Consider the following 21,938-nt stretch of genomic DNA (forward strand, 5'->3'; position numbering starts at 1 on the left):
ACTCTGAAATATTATTCTATTGCCGCATGGAACTCTTCCTGATTGAGCTCGTCCGTGATTGTCCCATTCAGGAAACACCCGGGGATGTCTGAAACTCGCAACCAGGTATCTGGAGAACCAGTTTCACAGGGGAATGGTCAGACAATGTACGCAACTGATGTGCAACATCTTTGTTCCATGCAGTAATGGATCAAGTAACAAGCCAATAGTCAATGCATTTACTGACTTCATGAGGGGCTGAATGAAATGTATATTCATGTGTAGTGGAATGTCAAAGTCTCCAGTCGTCCGTCAGGGTATTTAAGTCCATAGTTTCTACCAATGTTCTAATGGAATGAGGTTTTCCAGTGAGACAGGCTCTGTGCAGTCTTTGTCGCAGTCGAGGCTAAATTGAAATCTCCCCCACATGTTACTGGGGCAGCGTCAAAGGACTGTAGGGATCATGAGTTGGACTGGATAATTTAGGTGTGTTAAGAAAGACTATCTTCTGGCTTTCAAGCACACCCTCAGTCAGAATGTAATACCTATAAGGGTCTGTGTGCATTTTGTTCATAGCAAATTAATTGATGCTCTTGCAAATAAGGATGCAGACATCACACTCATAAGCACTGTATGATGTGTAGTATTGAATGGATCCCCATTTGGTGACGAACATGGCTTTCCCTCCAGGCAGAAGGTGCTCATCTTGTAGAAAAGCAACATCTATTCCATTTTTGTCTATTTGTCATTACCACCTTTCCTTTACACAGGTTGTTTATACCATGGATGTTCCAGGATAACAGTCCTGGATTTTTACGTGCCACAGCAGTCATGTCCAAGGGAGGAGTGAGTCATGTGCTTTCTGACTAGTCTGCCCTATGTTCTGTATGAACGGATTAGATTGTGTGTGTCTGCTGTAAACTACTTAAAGCAAAAAATACAATGTTGCAATCTAAAGCCCCAACCTCCTGTCCACTCACAGTCTGACAACTACAACTTTCAGAGACAATTCCCATTTAACTCCTTCCATGCGTGCGTCAGCCAACGGCCGTTGCGAGCACTACCTCTCTAGTGCTGCACACGTCCATTGGCCGATGCGGCCCCACCCTCTCCTTTAAACTGCTGCACTGCGGTGGAATTGAGGCCATGGTTAATCGGTTACTCTCCCAAAATATCATGTAGGTGAGTCACTCCATGGGCGAAGGCGACACTTCGTAATACAACTCCCATCGGGCAGTTTATAAGGAACATTTAAGTGTCAAACAAACAAGAGCTTATGGTGACAAAATAGCCAAAGCACTGTAAGTAGATTTCAAGCCTCAAAATATATTTAAGAGGTGGACTCCAATGTGGCAATCAGTGTCAGTGCCCTCTTCACTATCCTCCTCGGAGTCTGATCCCACAGCAGTCTCTCAGTGAGTCCTCAGGCTTTTTTTCTTAAGATGCTTTTTGTCGAATAGGTCCACATCCACAGGGTTACTGAAGATGTGCGTCTTGCCATGCATGTCAATCCGCAGCTAACCTGGGTAAAGCATGCCTTCCCAAATCCGTTTGCTGCGCAACAGTATCATCACACCTGAAAACTTCTTGTAATAGTACTGCACCAACAGGGTGAAGTCCACGAAGATGCATATTTTAGTCCACTAGGACTGAAGTGGATTCTTCTCCCTCGACAAGTAGAGCACTGTGTCCCAGGCCAGGCAGTTCAAGATTTGGGCTAAGAGAAGGTAACGTCCAGCTCCCAAATTTGCTTTTGCTCCAAAGTTCTGTGGGAGCATTTAAACAAAAACAATGAGGAGAACTTAGAGGCACCAAAAAGGTACACCAGCAGCTGTTCCATGAACCCAGCTGGTTGATCAATGGCAGTGATCTCAGATGTCTCAAATATGCATATATTATTTCAGCGGGATCGGGTTTTCAAATCCTCATGCTTAGCCATTACCTGGGAAAGGTGTTTTTCCATTTTGTTCAAAGGGACAGCATGAGTGTTGCTGCCATCTTCCAAAGCTGAGATCACGCCCCCAGAATGTCTTGAATTATTCGGATTTCCTTTATTGTGAAAATATCCACCTGCAAATATCCATCAGTTTAGAAATTTGAGAACTCGAATAATAGACCAGGTTCTCAAAACACAATTACTATTGTTTTTCCACAAAAAGTGCATATACTTATTGTATTTGTTCAGTTGAATAACATGAGTAGAGTCAAAGAATGAGCAGGCAATGTTATGAATATGTTTTGATTTGAGTGTGCGACACGTTATATAAATGTAATACTATGTAAATGTATTATACAATGATGTCATGCAATAATCTTTTTTAATTTATCCTGTTAGACATGACATCATTGGCGTGAGTCTCCCTTCCATTTTTGATGGATTGCCTCCTTTGTTTTGACCTATTTTTGCTGGTTGTATGTGTTGGGCCCTGTGCCACTGCTAATCAGTGCCACAGTGCAAGTGCTCCCTATGCTAAATTGATATACTGATTGGATTCCATGATTGGGGGGGACTTTTGCGAGCGCTGCTCGCTGGAAACTTTGCCTCACCTTGCCTCGCCTTGCATCCTGGTCACGGGGGCTGCTCCATCTGACGCCTGGCTCCCTGCACTGCGACCGGTCCCTCTCCGCCGCCGTTAGCCTCCTGACATCAGGCACGGCCGCCGAGTGAGGGGGACTACAGGTCCCAGCAGTGCTTGCGGCAGGAAGCCGCCGACGCCCTGCCCGCGCCCGGAGGCGCTCTTAAACAGCAGGGGAACGCGCATCGCGGGACGTGCGCGGGTGAAGCCGGGCTAAGCCCGGGCAAGGGGCGGGCCCTCTGTGGCCCTCAGAGGCCTGAAGAGACTGGTCTGGGCCAGGGACTTTGGTCCAATTGAACTGACCCCCTTTGTACATTTACATTTTAATCATCTAAAGTAAGACATTTTAATACTTGGTGATTTTCTTTTTATTCTGTTTGTGTTATTATTGCCATATAGAGATAGACCCAGGTCCTTTTAGAGACACAGGATGTCTAAATGCAAAAATGATAAAACTGTTTCTGGCCAAAGTGTCATTGATAACTATATGGTTAAAAAGGTTTCTCAGATCAACAGTGAACGTAGGGCTTCCCTAGGGAAAGGAAGCACAATACCTTGCTTGGCTGACCAGCCGCTGGCTACAGGGGATGTTGTGATGGAAGCTAATAATGATAGTTTAATTAGCATAGAGCTCCCAATACCCACTGTGGTCAGGGTAGAGGTACACTCAGAACATATAGAGCAACATGACATATCTACAGAAGAGAGGGATGAGGTTCCTCCTGCCACAAGGCCGGTAAGGTTGTGCAGGAAAATGCTGACAAAAAAAGGGGGGGAGCAGAATAGAACTGGAGGTGCCATTAATCCGAAATTTAATACTGGCCCAGGAACTAACCCCTTTGTGTTTACGGGGGATAAGGAAGGCAGCTCTAACTTAAGTATTAATATTGAACAGTTTACTACTCTTATTAAAAATTTGCAGTCTAAACTGGAGACAAAGTTAGAGGAGGCACTTAGACCTCTGGTGGCCAGAATAGACACTTTGGTCAAAGAAGTGGACAGGCTTGGAGGCCTGGTCTCCCCCCAACAAAGGGCTAGGGCAGGTCTGAGGGCCCAACCGGAGGAAGTCAGGGAGATAGCGGTCTCACAGGGCAAAAAGCAGCAGAATACCAGTAAAGCTGATGTAGCATCTAGAATCGTGAATAGTAGGCCTCTAATACCACCAGCTATTCAATCCCAGCCTAAAAACTCCATCCTGCAGTCGCAATCTAATCCAACTATAAGCAATAAAGTTGCTCCTAGATGCCATAGAAATAACCACTATCTCAATTTACCACCAGACTGCGCGCCTTTTGTGGTGGTTCTGACTAATGTTCCACCGGTTGGTACTCATCCTGCTTCACCATATGGAGAGTCACACACCTCACTTAAAAACAAAACAGTGTCGTGGTTAAATAAAAACTGTGGTTTTCCCATTGGGTTTTCAGACCAGGTAATGGCGGTCAGGAGGGTGAACTGGGTGGGTCCATCCAAAAAAGTGGGTAGTGGGGATTGTATCATGGTGAACTTTAAACACCCACAACATGTGGCCACTGTCCTCTTGAGAGCATCTTCTCTAATATATAATGAGGACAGCATATGTGTACGCCCACTAGGGTATTTTTATGCTCACTTGTGTAATAATCCACCCCAACAAAGACTCATGACACCTTTGTACGATACCCAGACCCCATCTAATGACATGCGAATTATGTATAATGTTGTTAATTCAGGTGGAGCGGGAAATGTTGTTAACACGCATAATAGACTCAACGATAGTGGTCAATATCAGCAGGGCTTTAATGTCAACACACACAACAGATATGAGCTTCTGTCTGGTCTGGAAATGTGTGATTGACATGAAATACCTGTGGGTCAGGGTAGGAAAATCATTGAAGATTTGATACCCACTATTAACTCACAGGATAGAAGTGGATATAGGAATGTTGTTTCATGGAATGTCGCAGGGCTGGCAGCAAAGATGGCAGACGGAAATTGGGTCACTTACATCAAGCAATTCAAGGTGATCTGTCTTCAAAAAACATGGGATGTAGAGTGTGACTTGTTTTTAGAAGGCTATAAGGCTTTTTATGTACCGGCCACACCATCAATTAGAGGCAGGCCAAAGGGTGGCCTGGTGATATTTGTTTCCATTCTGGTCACCTCAACAATCCATAGTATTGATGTACATCAAGCATGTGTGCAGGGTGTAGTACTAAGGGGAAAGAACAATAGAGTTGGTCTGGTGAATTTTTACAATGCTATTAATGGTACCGCAGCATCTAATCACCTATCTGTACTTCATGTTTTTATTACCACTTCTATGAAGGAGTACAGTCACAATTTAATGATTATGGGAGATTTTAATGTGCATCTGTGTGGTGATCCGTTGAAGAAATGCATAGGGGACTTGCAATGTGAACGAATTAATGTCTTACACCTGGAACACACAGTAGATGGGGAATTGTTCAATACCCTACTAGATAGTTTGGATCTCTCTATGGGTATCGCAATCAGGGACCCGCAAAGAAGCTTCGAAATTCCTACATTTAAGGGGCATGGCAGGGGCACCTTCATTGACCATATGTTATTTTCACAGACCATGTTGCCCTACCTAGAATCGTTTGATATTGATAACAGTGAGTTTAGTGACCACAACCCTCTTGTGATTCATCTAAGGGGATTTGGGATCACTGAAGGAAAGCAAGCCCGTAGTGAAGGAAGGCTGAGCACTACAGATGGGAGGAGGCGACTTAAATGGTCAATGGTAACCCCTGATCTTCTGTATAAGAACATTGAGGATAATTTCTCAGAAGACATTACTAATTGCATTAGGAAAGGAGCAGATCCGCAGGAGGTGCTAACTGCCTATCAAGACCTGTCGGGGAAGGTGTCAGAGCTGTTGACGGTTCCAGTTAAAAACAGTGCGGAGAGATGTGGACCAAGGTGGTTTAACCACGATTGCTCCAAAGCGGCTCGTAATCTTAGGCTAGCTTTGTCAGCTTCTCCGAGAATTCAGGAGAATATTAGAGCTTGTCGAACAAATTATAAGACTGTCCTTAAAACTCATAAGGAGTTTTTGAGAGAAGAGGCATGGTGTGAGATATTAGATCCATCCACCCTTAACTGCAGCTCCAGATTTTGGGCGCTAGTCAAAAAAACATTTCTGGTAGAAGAACCAGGGGACGGGATTGAGTGCTATATAGCTAAAGAGGATTGGGAGCGGCATTTTAAAATTTTGTATTGTTCAGAGGATACCGTAAGCGTGGGGTTAGCCACTGGTGAGAGTGGAAGAACCATTAAGTTTGACATTAGGGAGGTGATTGAGGCCATAGAAGGATTGACAGCAAACAAGGCACCAGGCCCGGATGGGATTCCCCCAGACCTGTTTAAATCAAAGCCGAATTTTTGGGCACCAATTCTAGTGGCAGTCTTTAATGCTGCTGCCAGTGCAGGTTGTCCTGTGGCCTGGGGACTGTCGACCATTGTGCCGGTATTTAAAAAGGGAGATAGGGGTAGCCCCCATTGTTATCGGCCAATTTCCTTAATTGACTCGATGGTCAAAATTATGGGGAGAATTCTTCTGCGGAGAATTACATGCTGGGCGAATGATAACAACATCATGTCTATCTCCCAGTATGGGTTCTCTGTGGGGCGTTCCACCACAACCCGGTGTCTTAATTTGTTTCTCATTCTTAGTAAATATACGGTGGCGCAGAAGGGAACAATCCATCTCGCCTTCATGAATCTGTCATCAGCCTTCGACTGTGTCAACAGGGGAAGGCTGTGGCAGTACATGAGGGAGAGGGGAGTTGACACAGGGATTGTTGACTTCCTGGTGGACATGCACAATCACACCAGCGCTAACGTTAGATACTCTGCAAATGGTGACACCACTGATAAGTTTGCCATAAAGAAGGGAGTACGCCAGGGATGTATTCTTGCCCCTTTTCTTTTTAATTTCTACATAAATTAATTGGATGCTGCCTTACAGAAGGTACAGTCAGACTGTCCGAGAGTGGGCAGGCGGGGTATTCCTGTTCTTTTATACGCAGATGATGCGGTTTTAATTTCAAGGACGGAGAAGGGGCTTCAGTTGCTTTTAAATGTTTTTAATGCTTTTATGACCGAGAGGGACCTGCTGGTCAACAACTCTAAATCGTATATCATGCATGTTGGCCGGCAGCCAAAAAGGAAATTTGTTTTTAAACTTGATGATGTGCCTATCCTGGTTACAGAAACATTTTCGTATCTTGGCGTTTTATTTGACTTTAATCTCAGCTGGGGCCCTCATTTGGCTAAGAAAAAAGGGGAAATGTTGAGGGTCAACACGTCAATTTTTAATCTTGCAACAAAACTGGGGAAGAAACCAGTTAGTGCAATGGTTAAATTGTACAACGCCAAATCAGTTGCTACTGCAGTGTATGGCAGCGAACTATGGGGCTATGTAGCAGGAGAACAGTTACAGGTCTCTGAAAATACTTTCCTTAAACGTCTTCTATGTGCCCCCCCCAGTACCTCTAATTTTGCGGTTCATGAGGAACTAGGGATACAGTATTTATGTGACAACTTTGCTCTAAGGCCACTGACTTGTTGGGTTAACCTGTGGTTAAGTGAGGAAATACCTCTTACCCACCAGATTGTGAGAGATCTTGTATCACAGGATAACTCTATGCGCATCCCCTGGTTAAAATACTTGAAATCCTGTTTTGAAAGGTTGGGGCTTCTAGATCTGTTTACTCGCCCCACCGGGATAGTAAAGGGGGATGAATCAGCAATTAAAACTGCATTTTGTAAGTATCAGCTGGCCGATAGAGAAAGTGTGGAACTGTTGAAGTCAAGTGTTAGGAAATATGTTATGTTAAAGACATGTCATAGCATAGAGCCCTACCTGGCAGGTTCATTTAGTTCACATGAAAAATTTCTGTTGTCGAGGTTCAGATTCAACATCTTTCATCATCTTTTAATCAGACCCAAGTCGGACATTTTTAGCAAATGTGCAGCTCCCTGTGGCTGCGACGGGAAGTCTCCACAGGATATGCTGCATTTTATGTTTTTATGTAGGTTTTATGAATATCCCCGCCGTCGTTATCTTGTTGCCTTACTAAGAAAACTTGATTTTAATCAAATCAGACCAGCTCTTATCTACCTACAGCTTCTGCATCAGGACAGTGTTCTCCAAGTAATATCATTTTTAAAACTAGCCGTCAGAATGAGAACCTGTTTGGATCAATGACCCTATAAACTTTATCTGTCTAACTGGCAAACTCATTGGACCTCTTTAATTATGCCTTTTGCATCCTATTAAGCACTGTTTGCACTTTATAATTATCCTGTCTGTATATAGATATTGGGACAAAGGAAACATGTATTGTATAATGATTTTATATATGGCAATAATGTGTATAATGCTTTTAAACTGTTGTATATATGTGTACTTTTATGGTTTGAAATATAACCGAAATAAAGTCTCTTTTGAATTTGAATTTTGATTTGAGTGTGCGACACGTTATATAAATGTAATACTATGTAAATGTATTGTACAATGATGTCATGCAATAATCTTTTTTAATATATCCTGTTAGACATGACATCATTGGCGTGAGTCTCCCTTCCATTTTTGATGGATTGCCTCCTTTGTTTTGACCTATTTTTGCTGGTTGTATGTGTTGGGCCCTGTGCCACTGCTAATCAGTGCCACAGTGCAAGTACTCCCTATGTTAAATTGATATACTGATTGGATTCCATGATTGGCTTATTTTGATCTACTGTCAGCCCCTAGTACAGTGCACCATGGGTGCCCAGGGCTTGTAGAGCAAATGCTACTGGTGGGCTTGCAGCACTGGTTGTGCCACCCACAGAAGCAGCTTGCAAAGTGTGTCTCAGACCTGCCATTGCAAGGCCTGTGTGTAGTCTGTGACTACCATGTCGACTTGGCCAGGGGCACCCACTTGCCAGTCCCTAGACCTTCCCTTTGCTTCCTATGAGACACCCCTATGGTAGGCCCAGGGCCTGGTGCATTGTAAGTATAAGGTAGGACATGCACTGATGTGTGTAGCATTTTCTAGTAGTGAATTACAGCCATTTTTGTTTTTCACTATTGAAGGCTACCAGTTCTCATAGACTAGAATGGGCAGTGAAGATTGTTACATCCCTACAATCCTAACTGACACAGGGAACATGGTAGAAAGTCGAGTGTAGTATGCCTGAACTCAGAATAATAAAATACATCTTTTAGTAAAGTTTATTTTAATATTCTGTGTTTGCAAATACCACTTTTAGAAAGTAGGTATTTGCTTGCCTAACCATTTGAGCCCACCTCTGCTGACTTGTGTATTCCTTATCTGGGTTTGTGTGTGACAGGGCTGGGGAAATTCCAGGTGACAGTCTGGGACAGCCCAGTGGTGAATAGGGAGATTTACCTCCAGATGGGAGGGGGAGAGTGCACCTGGGACCAGAATAGGGCTGGGCCTTCCCTCCACAATGCTGGCTCCACCCCCTATGGCTTGTCTGAAGTCTCTGCCCTGCACAGTGAAAGGAGAATCCTGTCAACAGAGTGCTCCAGAGTTGCATCTTCCCTCCCCTGTGCAGGCTCCACCTCCTGTGGGGCGTCTGATGTTTCTGCCCTGCACAGTAAAAGGAAGAGAAGAGTCATGTAAACACAGTGCTCAGAAACTGGTTTGAATGCGGTACAAAAGGGGGTGGTGATGGACGGAGCATCTGAATCAATCAAACACTCACACCCAGTCAAAAGATCTGGGTTTAATCCATCACCGTTCTTTAGCCCACTCCGCCACCCCAGTTCAGACATGGCCATATCCAAATCAGTCTGACCCTGTGCCTCATGGGAACAGTCCAGCCCGAACTGCCCAAAAATAAAGGGCAATTTAATGTGTTTAACATTTACTACTTCATTTTATGAAATAGATGTTTTAGAACTCTCTATTGAAGATAGATTACTGGAGGAAAAGAAAAAGCAGGAAGTTCTGTTATTCTAATTCCTTTAGTTTAGTAGGAGCTGAGGGTTACATTTTGACTGAGCATGAAAAAATGAGTGCCAGCTAAAATCTGGGCTGTGTCTGTAGCATGGTGACTGTATTCATGATTGGTTCAGACCTGAAATAAACAGATTCAGTCATCTCCAGAGAAGAAGACAGGAGAGGGTTGGCTTCCTTATATTAGGTTCTATGAATAATGTTGACAGTATTTTGTTCATTTTTGCTGATAGTTGTGAGGACACATGAAGCAAAGATTATTAATGCTTCTGTATTTTTGGAACGTTTTGCATGTGGAATGTTTATTTGATTAGGAATAAGACACTAAAAATACATTTTTTGTCTCTAAACAATATCTTCTGTCAGAGCGAGAGCCCTAACACGGGGAGTTATTACTGTGTTGCATATAATCCAGGACTCCTCAGTTATTTTACCTTCAGTCATTGTCCCAAACGATTATAAATGAAAGGCTTAGCATGAATAAAGATTTGCAAATTGTACAAGCTGAAGGTGAATTTTTGTAATGAACTAACGCTTATGGCCGGAATTTTTTTATGGATCCCCTTATCAGTGCCGTCATCAATTGATAACTCGAGCTGTAGCCTACAATTTGATTTATCAGACTAGAGATCATCAGAAACATCAAGAAATACAGCTTGTGTTTTTTTGGAAGGTAGGCAGTGTGAAGGAAATAAAGACTGCTATCAAATATTCACTTTGTGGCAGTCATAATCAGCAAGTTTGAGGCTCAACCAAAGGCTTTTCAGTGTAAAGATATTTGCTCCCAGCACAAAACAGAGATCAAACTCCACCAAAGTTGATGAGTCAGTAGTTCTTCTCATCTGTATCTCTGGTAGTAAATAATGAAACCTGCGATAATAAACTTGTTTCTTCAGAAGGTGTCATCAGTAGTTCTGTAGGTTAGAAATAATGTATGTTTTACATCTTTTCATTATTAGCAATTCTCAGCATTTGAAACTTTTCACCACAATATTATATCAAAAAGAAAAGCCCGCTACATTACACCAAAGTTACATACAATAAGAATCTCTATCAAATCAGGTAGGTAACTTTACGCAGAAATCTTTTCACTATATTAACACAATAGGTTTTAAATTGATTCTAAAAGCAGAGCGACAAAACCACCAAGGATTAAGTAAAGTCATATATTCAAGGTTTTATGCACCCTACCTCCATCCTCCACAGAATCCCCCAATCCAGTTTGTGTATAGCTTGTGCCCTGCCGCCGTCAGATTCATCATCAGCTGCTCCCACCAGTTATGTAACAGGTCCGATCAAGGTTCTGAGTTTGCAGATAAACAATAGAGAAAAGCCTTTGCAGAGTCTTTTTGTGAAAATGCAAACTGCTGTCCTTTAAATGTTGATCTAAAGCATGTAGGATGAGTCACTGATGCCACCAGACCTTTTACACAGGGGCAGATATACAAGGAACTGACGCATCTGCATAGATTCCTTGCGCCACCATGGATGCGCTGTATTTACAATACAGCGCTCAATGGCACAAGGATTAACGCATCTATTGGCCCAAAAGTGACACATTGCTGGAGTTGCTCATGAAAGTGACACAACCCCAACAGATTGGTGAGTGCCATTCAAAAAGCCCGGCGTCATTCCTTACGCCTGGTCTGAGCAGGCGTAGGGATTTTGACGCAGTGAAGGCATAGAGTGACGCAATGAAATGTTGTAAATTTCACTGTGTCAGCTCTACATGGCTTTTTGTGTGGGAATGCCCACCCTGCATACATTATACCTGACGCATATATAATGTGACGTAGGGCTTTACAACGTGATGCATCTCCCTAGATGCATCACGTTGTAAATTGGCCACATTGTTTGCAAAAAAGTGACGCAATGCCGGCGCAAGAAGGCGCAAGGGGCTTGTAAATTTGCCCCACAGTTCCTTCTTGAGGTCAGCAACAGCTCGCTTTCTAACCAAATTATGTGGATTTTGATCAATCAATCAATCAATCAATCAATCAATCAATCAACATTTATATAGTGTGGCAAATCGCCTGTGAGGGTCTTGAGGAGTGGAAAATGTTGTCTGCTCAGTTATGTTATGTTATAATGGTTTTTGTAACGCGCACTGTTACTCTAGAGTGTCCTGGCGCGACGGAGATGAGAGAGCAAATGAGAGAACAGGAGCTTAGAGCACTGAACTGAACAGGTGTGTTTTGAGCTGCTTCTTGAAGGTCTGGAACACCGAAACATGTTGAAGACCCACAGGCAGTAGGTTCCAGGCTTCCGCTGCTTTGACCGAGATGGATTTTCCTCCCAGTCGAGCCTTGCGGAAGCGTGGTACAACCATTCTGCGTAGCGCCGCTGAGCGCAGATGCCGATTAGGCACATAGAATGCAAAGCGTTTCCGAAGATAAACAGGGCCCAATCCATGCAGTGCTCTGTGTGCCAGCGTCAACGCCTTGAACTGCACCCTCTGGGCCACTAGAAGCCAATGCAATTCCCGCAGATATGGACGTGCACTGGAACGCGTAGGGGCGTTAAAAAGGAGCCTAGCTGCAGCGTTTTGAATAATTTGAAGCTTCTGCAAAAGAAAGGCTGGAAGCCCAACAAACAATGCATTGGCGTAATCTAATCTTGACACAATCATGGATCTGGTGACCATTTCTCTTGCTGCCCTAGGGAGCATAGGGAGAAATTTTCTAAGCATTTTGAGGGTCCAAAAACAGGTGCCCGTAAGCTTTTTAATGTGGTCCGAAAAACTAAACCAGATGCCCAGATTTTTTGCAGGACCCAATGTGGGCACCGGGCAGGGGAATCCTGGAGGCCACACACGGCTCCTGAAGTCCACTGGGAAGTGGCCATAGAGAAGGATCTCGGACTTATCCTCATTACATTTGAGGGAAGCCTTGGCCAGCCAATGAAACACCGCAGCAAGGCACAGTTGCGCCCTGTCAGTGTCCAGGACATCATCCTTCCAGGTGAACAGAAGCTGCGTGTCGTCAGCATACGCAATCACCTTGGCTCCCAGCTCCTCCGCCAGATGGTCAAGCGGCGTCAGGTAGATATTAAAGAGGAAGGGGCTAAGGGTCGAGCCCTGAGGAACCCCGGTCCCCAAATCCCTGACCGACGAGGAGCACGAGGCCATGCACACCTGCTGTGAGCGAGAGTTTCAGAAAGGATGCTATCCATTGCCAAGCCGGGCCCGAGATGCCTACTACCGACAGTCTGTCCAGGAGCCTCTGGTGGGGTACCGTGTCGAAGGCGGCAGAGAGGTCGAGCAGGATGAGGGCAGCCCTGCCGCCCCCATCCAGACACTCTCTGATAGCCTCCGACATCTCCACCAGAGCGGTCTCTGTACTGGAGGCAGATCTAAAGCCTGATTGCGCTGGATGCAAAGCCCCTGATGATTCCACAAAGGCCTCCAGCTGCCGGAACACCACTTTTTCGCAAACTTTTGCCAGAGCTGGAAGCAGCGAAATGGACGGTAGTTAGCCGGCTGCGAGGAGTCCAGAGTCTTCAGGAGAGGAAGGAGTTCCGCACACTTCCATTTCACCGGGACCCGCCCTGACTGAAGAGAGAGGTTACCCATATCCACAACTGTTGGGCAGACTACCTCAGCTACCCCAGGTAAGACCCGCGCGGCGCAGGGATCCGCAGGGGAGCCCGATTTAAGGGTCTTCAAGAGTGCCAGTACATCCGCCTCAGTGGTGGGAAGAAAAGACACAAACGTGGCCGCTCCATCTCGAGGGGGAGCCCTGGAGACTGAGCGATAGAAATCCATAGAGCCAGCCACGCGGCCCACACTCTCCTGAATTTTAACAATTTTGTCGATGAAAAAAGACGAGAGCTCCTCGCACCACTCATTGGATATGGGAAGGGTGCTTTGTTCAGCGCACGGGGAAAGAAAATTTCGCACAATCGTAAAAATCTCCTTGCTGTTATTTCGGGACATCATAATCCTCTCTGCAAAGTGATCGCTCTTTGCCTTTCTAATGGCCATATAATACTCCCTCTGGGCCGCCCGAAGGAGCGCTTTGTCTAGGGTACAGTAGTTCTGACGCCAGGCAGACTCCAGCTTTTTGCAGCCCTGTTTCATATCTCTAAGAGAGGCTGAATACCATGGCTGCGGGGGGCAGGAGCGCCTGGAGTTGCCCCGCTGACCCTTAACACAAGACCTGACACCCTGACTGATCCAGTGATCGAAGTTGGCCACCGGCCCTTCCAGATGCGTGGCCGGAAGGGGTCCGGACTGACCCAAGAACTCCGAGAGTGCTGGAAGATTAACCTTCTTAGCTTGTGCACCAGGGGCAGGCTTAGTATGTCTGCCATGCCGAGAGGCCTCCCAGGAGAACCTGATCAGAAAGTGATCAGTCCAGGTCATGGGCTCAGGATCGCAGGGAGATACCGGGAAGTTGGTGCAGATCAGGTCAATAATGTGACCTCCCACGTGTGATGGGAGTCGCACATGTTTGGTAAGCTGGGCAAGGTTCAGGGCATCCAGAAGGGCCCGAGCCTCCGGGGTGGATGCGGAATCCAAGGCCCACATGCGTCAAACAGAATTGCATTCGCAAACGGTGCGAATCGCAAAGTTCGGCCGTTTGCGAATGCAATTCTTTGTTTTGGGATGCATTAACCTTTTTTGTTTTTTCGCAATTTAAGAAATCACAATTATTTGCGATTTCTTAAATTGCGATTGCATTTAAGAAATCGCAATTTTGCGATTTCTTAAATGCAATGCATTGTCTGAAAAAGTTTGCGAATTCGCAAATTAGAAGTGTTAAATTAGCATGAAGTCAACCTTCATGCTAATTTAAGAAAAGTTTCAAAAATGCACAAAAGTGCATTTTTGACACTTTTATTTTACACTCACACATGCCCTTGGGCATGTATGTGTGAAAAATGGACTGTAAGTTACATTTCTGGGGTGCATGGGGGGGGTCCTTTGGACCCCCCCTGAACCCTAGAAATTGCATTCTCATTTTGCGATTCCTTAATTGCGAATCGCAAAATGAGAATGCCTTCCCATTGATTCCTATGGGCCTCTAGGCCCATAGGAATCAATGTAAAGGGATTCCTTATTTGCGATTCGCAAAATTGCGAATCGCAAATAAGGAAAAATAAGAAATCGCAAAAAATATTGTGAATTTTTAATGCATAGGTATTTGCGATTTCTAAATTGCGATTCCTTAATTTTCGCAATTTAGGAATCGCAAATACCAACAATGATGCATGTGGCTGCAAGTGTATATTAAAATCCCCTAATAGGAGGTAGTTGGGGTAGTTAAGGGATCGTGGCACAATAATGTCTCCCAGCATTTTCAGAAAGACTCCCGGAGGCCCCGGAGGCCGGTACACCAGAGCCCCCCTAGGGTAAAGTGCGGGGAGATGGTCAGCACAAAATCAAGCGCCTCTCCCTCTGCCCCCCCTCTCCTAGCTTCACTGGTAAAACGCCAGGATTACCTAAATACCACCGCAATCCCCCACCTCGGCCAATTCCCCTGTCTGCCCTTATAAGCTTGAACCCTCTGGGTATAGAGAGTTCCACATCTGGGGCAATAGAGTCATTCATCCATGTTTCTGTGAAAAACAAGACATCCAATGTGTCCTCTGTCAGTAGCTCAAAAATGTCAGCCGAGTGCTTCACCATGGAACGAGCATTAATAAGGGCTGCCTGAATTTTAAGGGCACCCTTAGTGGCGAATGCGAGAATGGGCACTGGAGCCAGTAAGCTGAAGTCACAGACCGGACATTTCCTCGTGGGGTTGGCCACATCCACCCTGTGACCTATCATCGTGCTACTGGACTCTCTGATGGCAAGCAGAGCTTTCTGTGTGTATCTGCGTGTTATGCGAACACACTCTGGTGCCGGGTCTTGGCTAGTTTGGGCAGCATAGCTGGCCCTAGGCCCGACCGTGGCGCGGATGGGCGCAGCCGGGCTTTCCATTGGTGCGCCGACGGCGCGCCCGCTGCCCGCGTCCGCTGCGCGCATCCGCTGCGCGCGTCCGCTGCGCGTCCGGCCGGTCATTGCAATTTGTAACTTAGCCCCACCCCCAGCTAGACCGCAGCGAGGGTCCCACCGGTATCCGGGTCCTCACCCAAGATGGCGCCTGCCCTCCACACAATCGGCAACTCAGCCGCGGTGGAACGGGGCAGGGAGGCACCCCCTGGAGCAAGTACAGGTATTGAATCACCCGCGATGATATCCCAGAGCCAATCCGGCAAATAGTGCAAGGCTGTTACAATGTTTAAAAAGTATTCAAAAAAAGAATGGTTATTTCATTTTTTAAAAAGCGTAAGAAAGGTTACGTGGTAAAACGAGTGGCAGAAGAGCTCCACACCTTAAACAGGCGTCTGCCCCCAAATGCTCGAGCGGGACCTCGTAAGTGCTGCCACCAGCTTACGAGTACCTCAGTGGAGGTTAGATCATTCAAACATCCAGGTCTTTAGCTCCCTTCTGAATTTCTGGAACGACGGTGTGGTCCGGAGATGCAGGGGGAGGCTGTTCCGGGCCCTGGCTGCCAGGTGCGAGAAGGAGCGTTCTCTGCTGTTAGTTTGACGGGTCAATTGGGTGTCTGCGAGGGAAAGGGAAGCCGATCAGAGGTGTCTGGTCGTTGATGGAAGGTCATGTGTTAATTGATGTATGCAGGTCTTTCATTGTGCAGGGATGTGAGGAAGTTTACCCGACCCCTCCTCCTTACTGCATACTCATCTTTCAGTGCACTCAGCTGACTCCCGAAGCCAACACGATGCCTGTAAAGGATACGTAGAAAGGACTAACACCAAAAGAAAATCACCAACACTAATGATGGACTATCGTTGTTTTGGACAGAGGGGCAGAGTCCCTGAGAGTGTAAACCAATCCTGTGATAAAGGAGGAGGAGAAAAGGACACCGATTCAGGAAGAAGGCAGAGCGAGGAGTGCACGAGAGTTGGAGCCAGTGAACACGAGGAACTGAGGAGCAAGATGCCAGCCAGAGCAGATGACAAGCAAGAGCAAGACACCAATCTGGAGGAGGCACCCAACTCCTGGAGCGAGGAGTGGTTAGGACACCATTGGAGGATGCAGAAGAGCAGCCGCAACTCAGAAGAGTTGCAGCGTATAAGGTCAATTACAGTGGGAAGGGTGGGAAGTGTGTTGAGGGTGGCAGGGGAGGAAACTGGGTCACGTTGTGCGGGAGCACATTACTGTTTCAATTGTGCATCGTCACAACAGAGGAACCTGCCGACAGACCCTTTGGCCATTAAGTAGAACCTGAAGGAGTCCTGATGCTGGCTATGAACCACATAACCAAAAATCGTCTTCTCCCTCCATTCCCTAGCATAAGGAAAGAGAAGGAAGGTGCCTTATAATAATACAGACAGGGTGAGGGGTAACCTTGTTCATTACCCCGAACTCTGAGAGAAAGAGTTGAGATAAAGACTGCATGTTTAGGGATAGACTCCTGATTGATATCTTAGCCAATAAGGGTGCATTCTGTGTTTTCCCAGGAATGATATTCCACTTAATCACTCCTAATAAAACCCTTCACACATGAGAGAGCACAAAAAAGGGTTTAGTGACGGTTCAGGAAAGAAGTATTTCCAAACTCCTACTTACCGCTACTATTTCTTTTATTTGAGCCTCCGGATGGTGCCATCATGTGGGAAGGATCGCCCGAAAGAGAAGAACAGAAAACCCATTGGGATTATTATGAAATGGACCCATATTGGTCTCAGAGTGCCACGTTGCGTTATTCTTTGTGATAAAACTACAATAACAATCATCATTAAGAAATATATACAGCCTCCATGCCTATATATCCACCCGGTCTTCCCACAAAGGCCTTGCAAGCTTGGGTTAGCATCTTTCACTGGCATATTTTCTAAATAAAAAGCCATTGAAGCTTTTTGAGATGGGGTGTGACGTGGTTCCTTCTAGGGAGGTCGAGAATAAGTTGCAGCCAAGTTCTGTATTGTCTGGAGTCCCTTCTGGAGGTGTGCAGTGATTCCTATGTAGAGTGTGTTTCGTAGTTCATTCTGCTGATGATGAGGGCCTGCGTGACGGTCCTTATGGTGTTTACTGAGAGCCACTTGAAGATCTTGTGGAGCATGCAAAGGGTGTTGAAGCAGGCGGATGATACTGCGCCAACTTGTTTCTTCATGGATAGCTTGCTACCGAGGATGATGCTGAGGTTGCGGCATGGTCTGTTGGGGCAGAGGGGTGTCGAGTTCCACAGTCCAACATGTGTCGTTCCATAGTGAGGTGCAGTTTCCAAAGATGAGGACTTCCATCACGTCTGTGTTCAGCCTGAGACAGTTGTGCTACATCTAGTCTGCAACATTCACCATGCATCTGTGGAAGTTGGCTTTTGTGGTGGAGGGATCTTCGGATAGTGAGAGGATGAGCTGGGTGTCGTTGGTGTAGGAGATGATGTTGAGTCTGTCCGATCTGATGGTGTCAGCTAGTGGGGTCATGTGGGTGTTGAAGAGGGTAGGGCTTGGCGGAGTTGTATCCTTCAGTCATAACAATACAACACTGAATATAGGAGGGAACGTAGGACCCCAACACCCTCCAACCTAGTCATCTCTCCATTTTTCCTAAACAATGTAATATCCTGTCTAGAAGACAATGTATGGCTTAACATATATGATTGAGGGAACGTCATGGAAAAACCCACTCTCCACTCATTGAGATCTGGAACAAATGTATGGAAACAATTTAAACAGACTGTATTTTGATATGCGACAACCTAAAATATAGCTCAAGGTGCCTCTCTTGTCATACTGACATTGTTATATGTGTGCAATAACAAAATGCCAATCAAAATGAATTTGAAGAGGGTATAGCTGAGGGACGATCCTAGGGAGACACCACAGATGATCTCCTTAGGCTTTGAGGTATACGGTGGGAGACAAATCCTTTGGGTTCTGCCGGTGAGGAACAAGGCAATCCCTTTGATCCTGATGTGGTGGAGTCTGCTGATCAGGATGAGATGGGAGACTGTGTCAAATGTGGCAGACAGGTCCAGGAGGATGATGGCTGCTGTTTCTCTCAGGTCCAGGAGGGCTCTGATGTCATTGGTGGCTGTTATCAGCGCTGTCTCTGTGCTGTGGTTAGTTTGAAATCTGAATTGGGGCGGGTCCAGGAGATTGTGGTCTTTTAGGTTTTGTGCAAGTTTGTGGTTGATTGCTTTGCTGAGGACCTTTGCTGGATAGGCGAGCAGAGAGATGGGACAATAGTTTTTTAGTTCAGCAGGGTCAGTGAAAAGTTTTTTTAGGAGGTACCTTAATTCCTTTCCAGTCCACAGGGAAGGAAACAGTGGTGCTGGAGGTATTTAGGACTTTCCTGAGCTCGTTGCTGATAGTCTTGCTTACAAGGTTGAAGAGGTGGTGGGGGCATGGGTCCATGGATGCTACACAATGGAATAATGGACATAGTGTGTCAAGTCGTGAAGGGGCCCAAGTGGGTGATCAGTTGTACAGGGTTTGTGTTCATGGGAGTGAGCTGGTTGATGGTGTCTGGGGCAGAAGGTTGGTGATTGAAGTTTTCCTAGATGGCCAAGATCTTGTCATGGAAGAAATCTGTGAGGTTGTTGCATAGTTCTTGAAAGGGAGTGATGCCCTTCTCAATGGCTGTGGTATTTGTGAACTCCATCACAGTGGCGTAGAGTTCATTGCTGTTGTTTGCACTCACAGCGATACGGTCTGCAAGGGCATTCTTCTTGGTTTCTTCCAGGAGGTGGTGGTAGTCATTGAGAGAGGTCCTGAAGGCGGTATTGTCTTCCATGTTTTTTGCTGATGGAACACTTTTTTCTAGTTGTCAGCAATTGCATTTGGTGGAGTGCACTTCCTCTGTGGACCACCTTGCTCTTTTCCCTGTTTCTTTGACATTGGCTGTCTTAATGGGGATGATGAAGTTGGCACTATCTGTGATCCACTGGGAGATATTTTTTGCAGCTTGTTCCAGGTCGCGTGTAGAGTCTGGGTGGTGGGAGCAGAGATCGTTGTTTCACTGGTCTTTTGATACCTTTTTCCAGTTTCTTCACATAGAGATTGGGGGAACGGTGCAGGCATGGTGGGTCCTGAGATAGTGAAGTGTACTGTGTAGTGGTCGGACGAGGTGAGTTGAGTGGAGTGGTTGTGGTGAAAATGGGGTAGAGTGTGTGTCCTGTGATGTTGGTAGCGTCAGGGACAAACTGCTTGAGGCCAATGTTGTTCATGCTTTCCAGGAGATCGGTGTTGTTGGCATCACTGTGGTTGTCGAGGTGGTAGTTGAGGTTCCCTAGGAAGATGTAGTGATCAGAGTCGATTGGAAGCGGGGGATGAGTTTCGGGATGGCTTTGCAGAACCTGAGGAATGGTCCTGGTGGTGTATAGGTGAGGATGCCTCTGATGGTGCTTTTTCCGCTTACGTGGAGTAGGAAGTTGATTACTTTGGTGTTGGTTTGTCAGGGGATGTCGTGCAGCAATTGCGTTCCTGTAGATGATCATGATCCTCTCTCCATGTTTGTTGGTCTGGTCCTTGAGTGTTTTCTTTTAGCCTTTTCAGGATGGCAATGGTGATCTCTGGGGCAGAGGAGGGGTTTTGTCAGGTTTCCATGAGAAATATGACATCTGCGGTGAGTCAAGAGATCATGTCCCAGATCTCCATGGTGTGTTTGCTGAGTGACCATGCGTTAATGAGGATGCGCTGAAGTTGTGTAGTGGTGGTTTCAGTCAACATGGTGGGTGTAGCTGCATTAGTGGTGTCTTTGGTGCTGAAGGTGAGGCGGCAGTTTCAGAAGGAAACAGTCCTTGGCAGTATGTGGGGATGTGTGGCAACAGTCGATGTTGGTGCATCTAAGATCCAGGGTTCAGAGGACCACAGCAATGTAGATTTGTGGGGAGGAAGAGATAGGGGTCCTGGCACTGGGTCTGGTCCAGGCTTGGACGGCTACAGACAAGCTTGCCTTTGGCACGCCTTCAGCACACTGGCGGCACAGCCACAGTGGCCTGCATAAGTAGATCAGTAGATCTGGTAGGCGGGAGTGACTGGCAGGGTGGCAGGAGGGCAGGCAGTGGGAACAAGTGGGAAGACAGCAAGAATGAAAAAATTGGCGGGCTGTGGGCAGTACTCCAACTACCAATTCGAGAACCCCAAGCAAAAGAAGCCAAGAGTAGGTGAAACCACAAGATTACCCCAGATTGAATAAGCTAAAAGATAAATAATTGCCAGCAATTGACCAAAAAAACCAGAAACACCAAAAACCAAAAAGTTTACATTTTAGGAATTAAACGTTTTTATTGTCGAAAGACATAGTAAGTAGACACAGCTTTCCTGCCTACATCGTCACGCCAGCAGAGCGCTCATGTTGTAAATTACACAGTGTGTATAGCCAACAACCTGGAGGCAGGCGGCGTATTGAACATGGATGTTCTTGAATCATCTCACAAGTTCCGAATTTGAACATGACTTACAACATCACCTGAAAACAATACAGATAAAAAACATAATCCCTCCCACCCCACCCAACCCACCCTCCACCCTCTCTGCACCAGCCATTGCCTTCGCATGAGAAGACAGTTTGTAGACAGAATCACATGAGATGCTAAAGAGGCTACTCTGCCAAAGCCTGACACATTGACTCCTGGTTGAATGGTATTAGTTGAAGGATTTGCGGATACTTGGGGCAAGTAACTTCTCTCATATCTCCCTTCAGCAAGTCCAAAAAGGGGACCCAATTCCCCCAAAAGTTTACATTTTAAAGTTAACCAACAATTTCAAAGCCTACTCAGGCAGCTGTCACCCAACAGCATGACCGAACAGGAGGCCTCCAGGGCAGTGGAGCTAGGCAGCAGGCGAAAGGCGCATGAGTCCAGGAGGTCAAGGGCTACTAGATCGGAAAAGTAGGGGAAGAAGTGATTGACCATTTGTACAACTTCATTTTTTCTCTGCTTTAATTATCACTTCTTTCCATTCTCATGTTTGTAGTATCACCATTACTGTAACGCCAGGGGTGGCTATTCGCTTTAGAGGTTTAGAGGGGAAACAAAACAGTGATTGCACCATCTGGTACACCATGTCCTTGTTTCAAATCAGGAGCCATGTATGCCTCTGACAGCTTCCTTGAACTGCTGCTCCCCTGTAGTATTGGAAGAAACAGCTTGTATTCTGAGCCTGGGACCCCTGCGTATGCTGTCCAGGTGCTCCAATTTTGTATCTTGCTTGAGGATCCACACTGCCTCCACTGATTAAATAACACTTAATTCCCTAACTGCATCATCAGATATATTAGATTCATTCTCTAGCTTCTGGATCCTCTGCCAATATCTATTCTGTTCCTGTTCAATTCACAGCACCTTGCCTCAGTAAACCACCAGTTTCTCACCCATTGTCTTCAGAGCAGCAGCTACTGACTGTCTTCTCCGCTAGGTCATATTTCAAATCACTGAGGGAACCTAGGATCAAT

The sequence above is a fragment of the Lissotriton helveticus genome, chromosome 5_1 (assembly GCF_964261635.1).
Source record: "Lissotriton helveticus chromosome 5_1, aLisHel1.1, whole genome shotgun sequence".
Taxonomy (NCBI): Eukaryota; Metazoa; Chordata; class Amphibia; order Caudata; family Salamandridae; genus Lissotriton; species Lissotriton helveticus.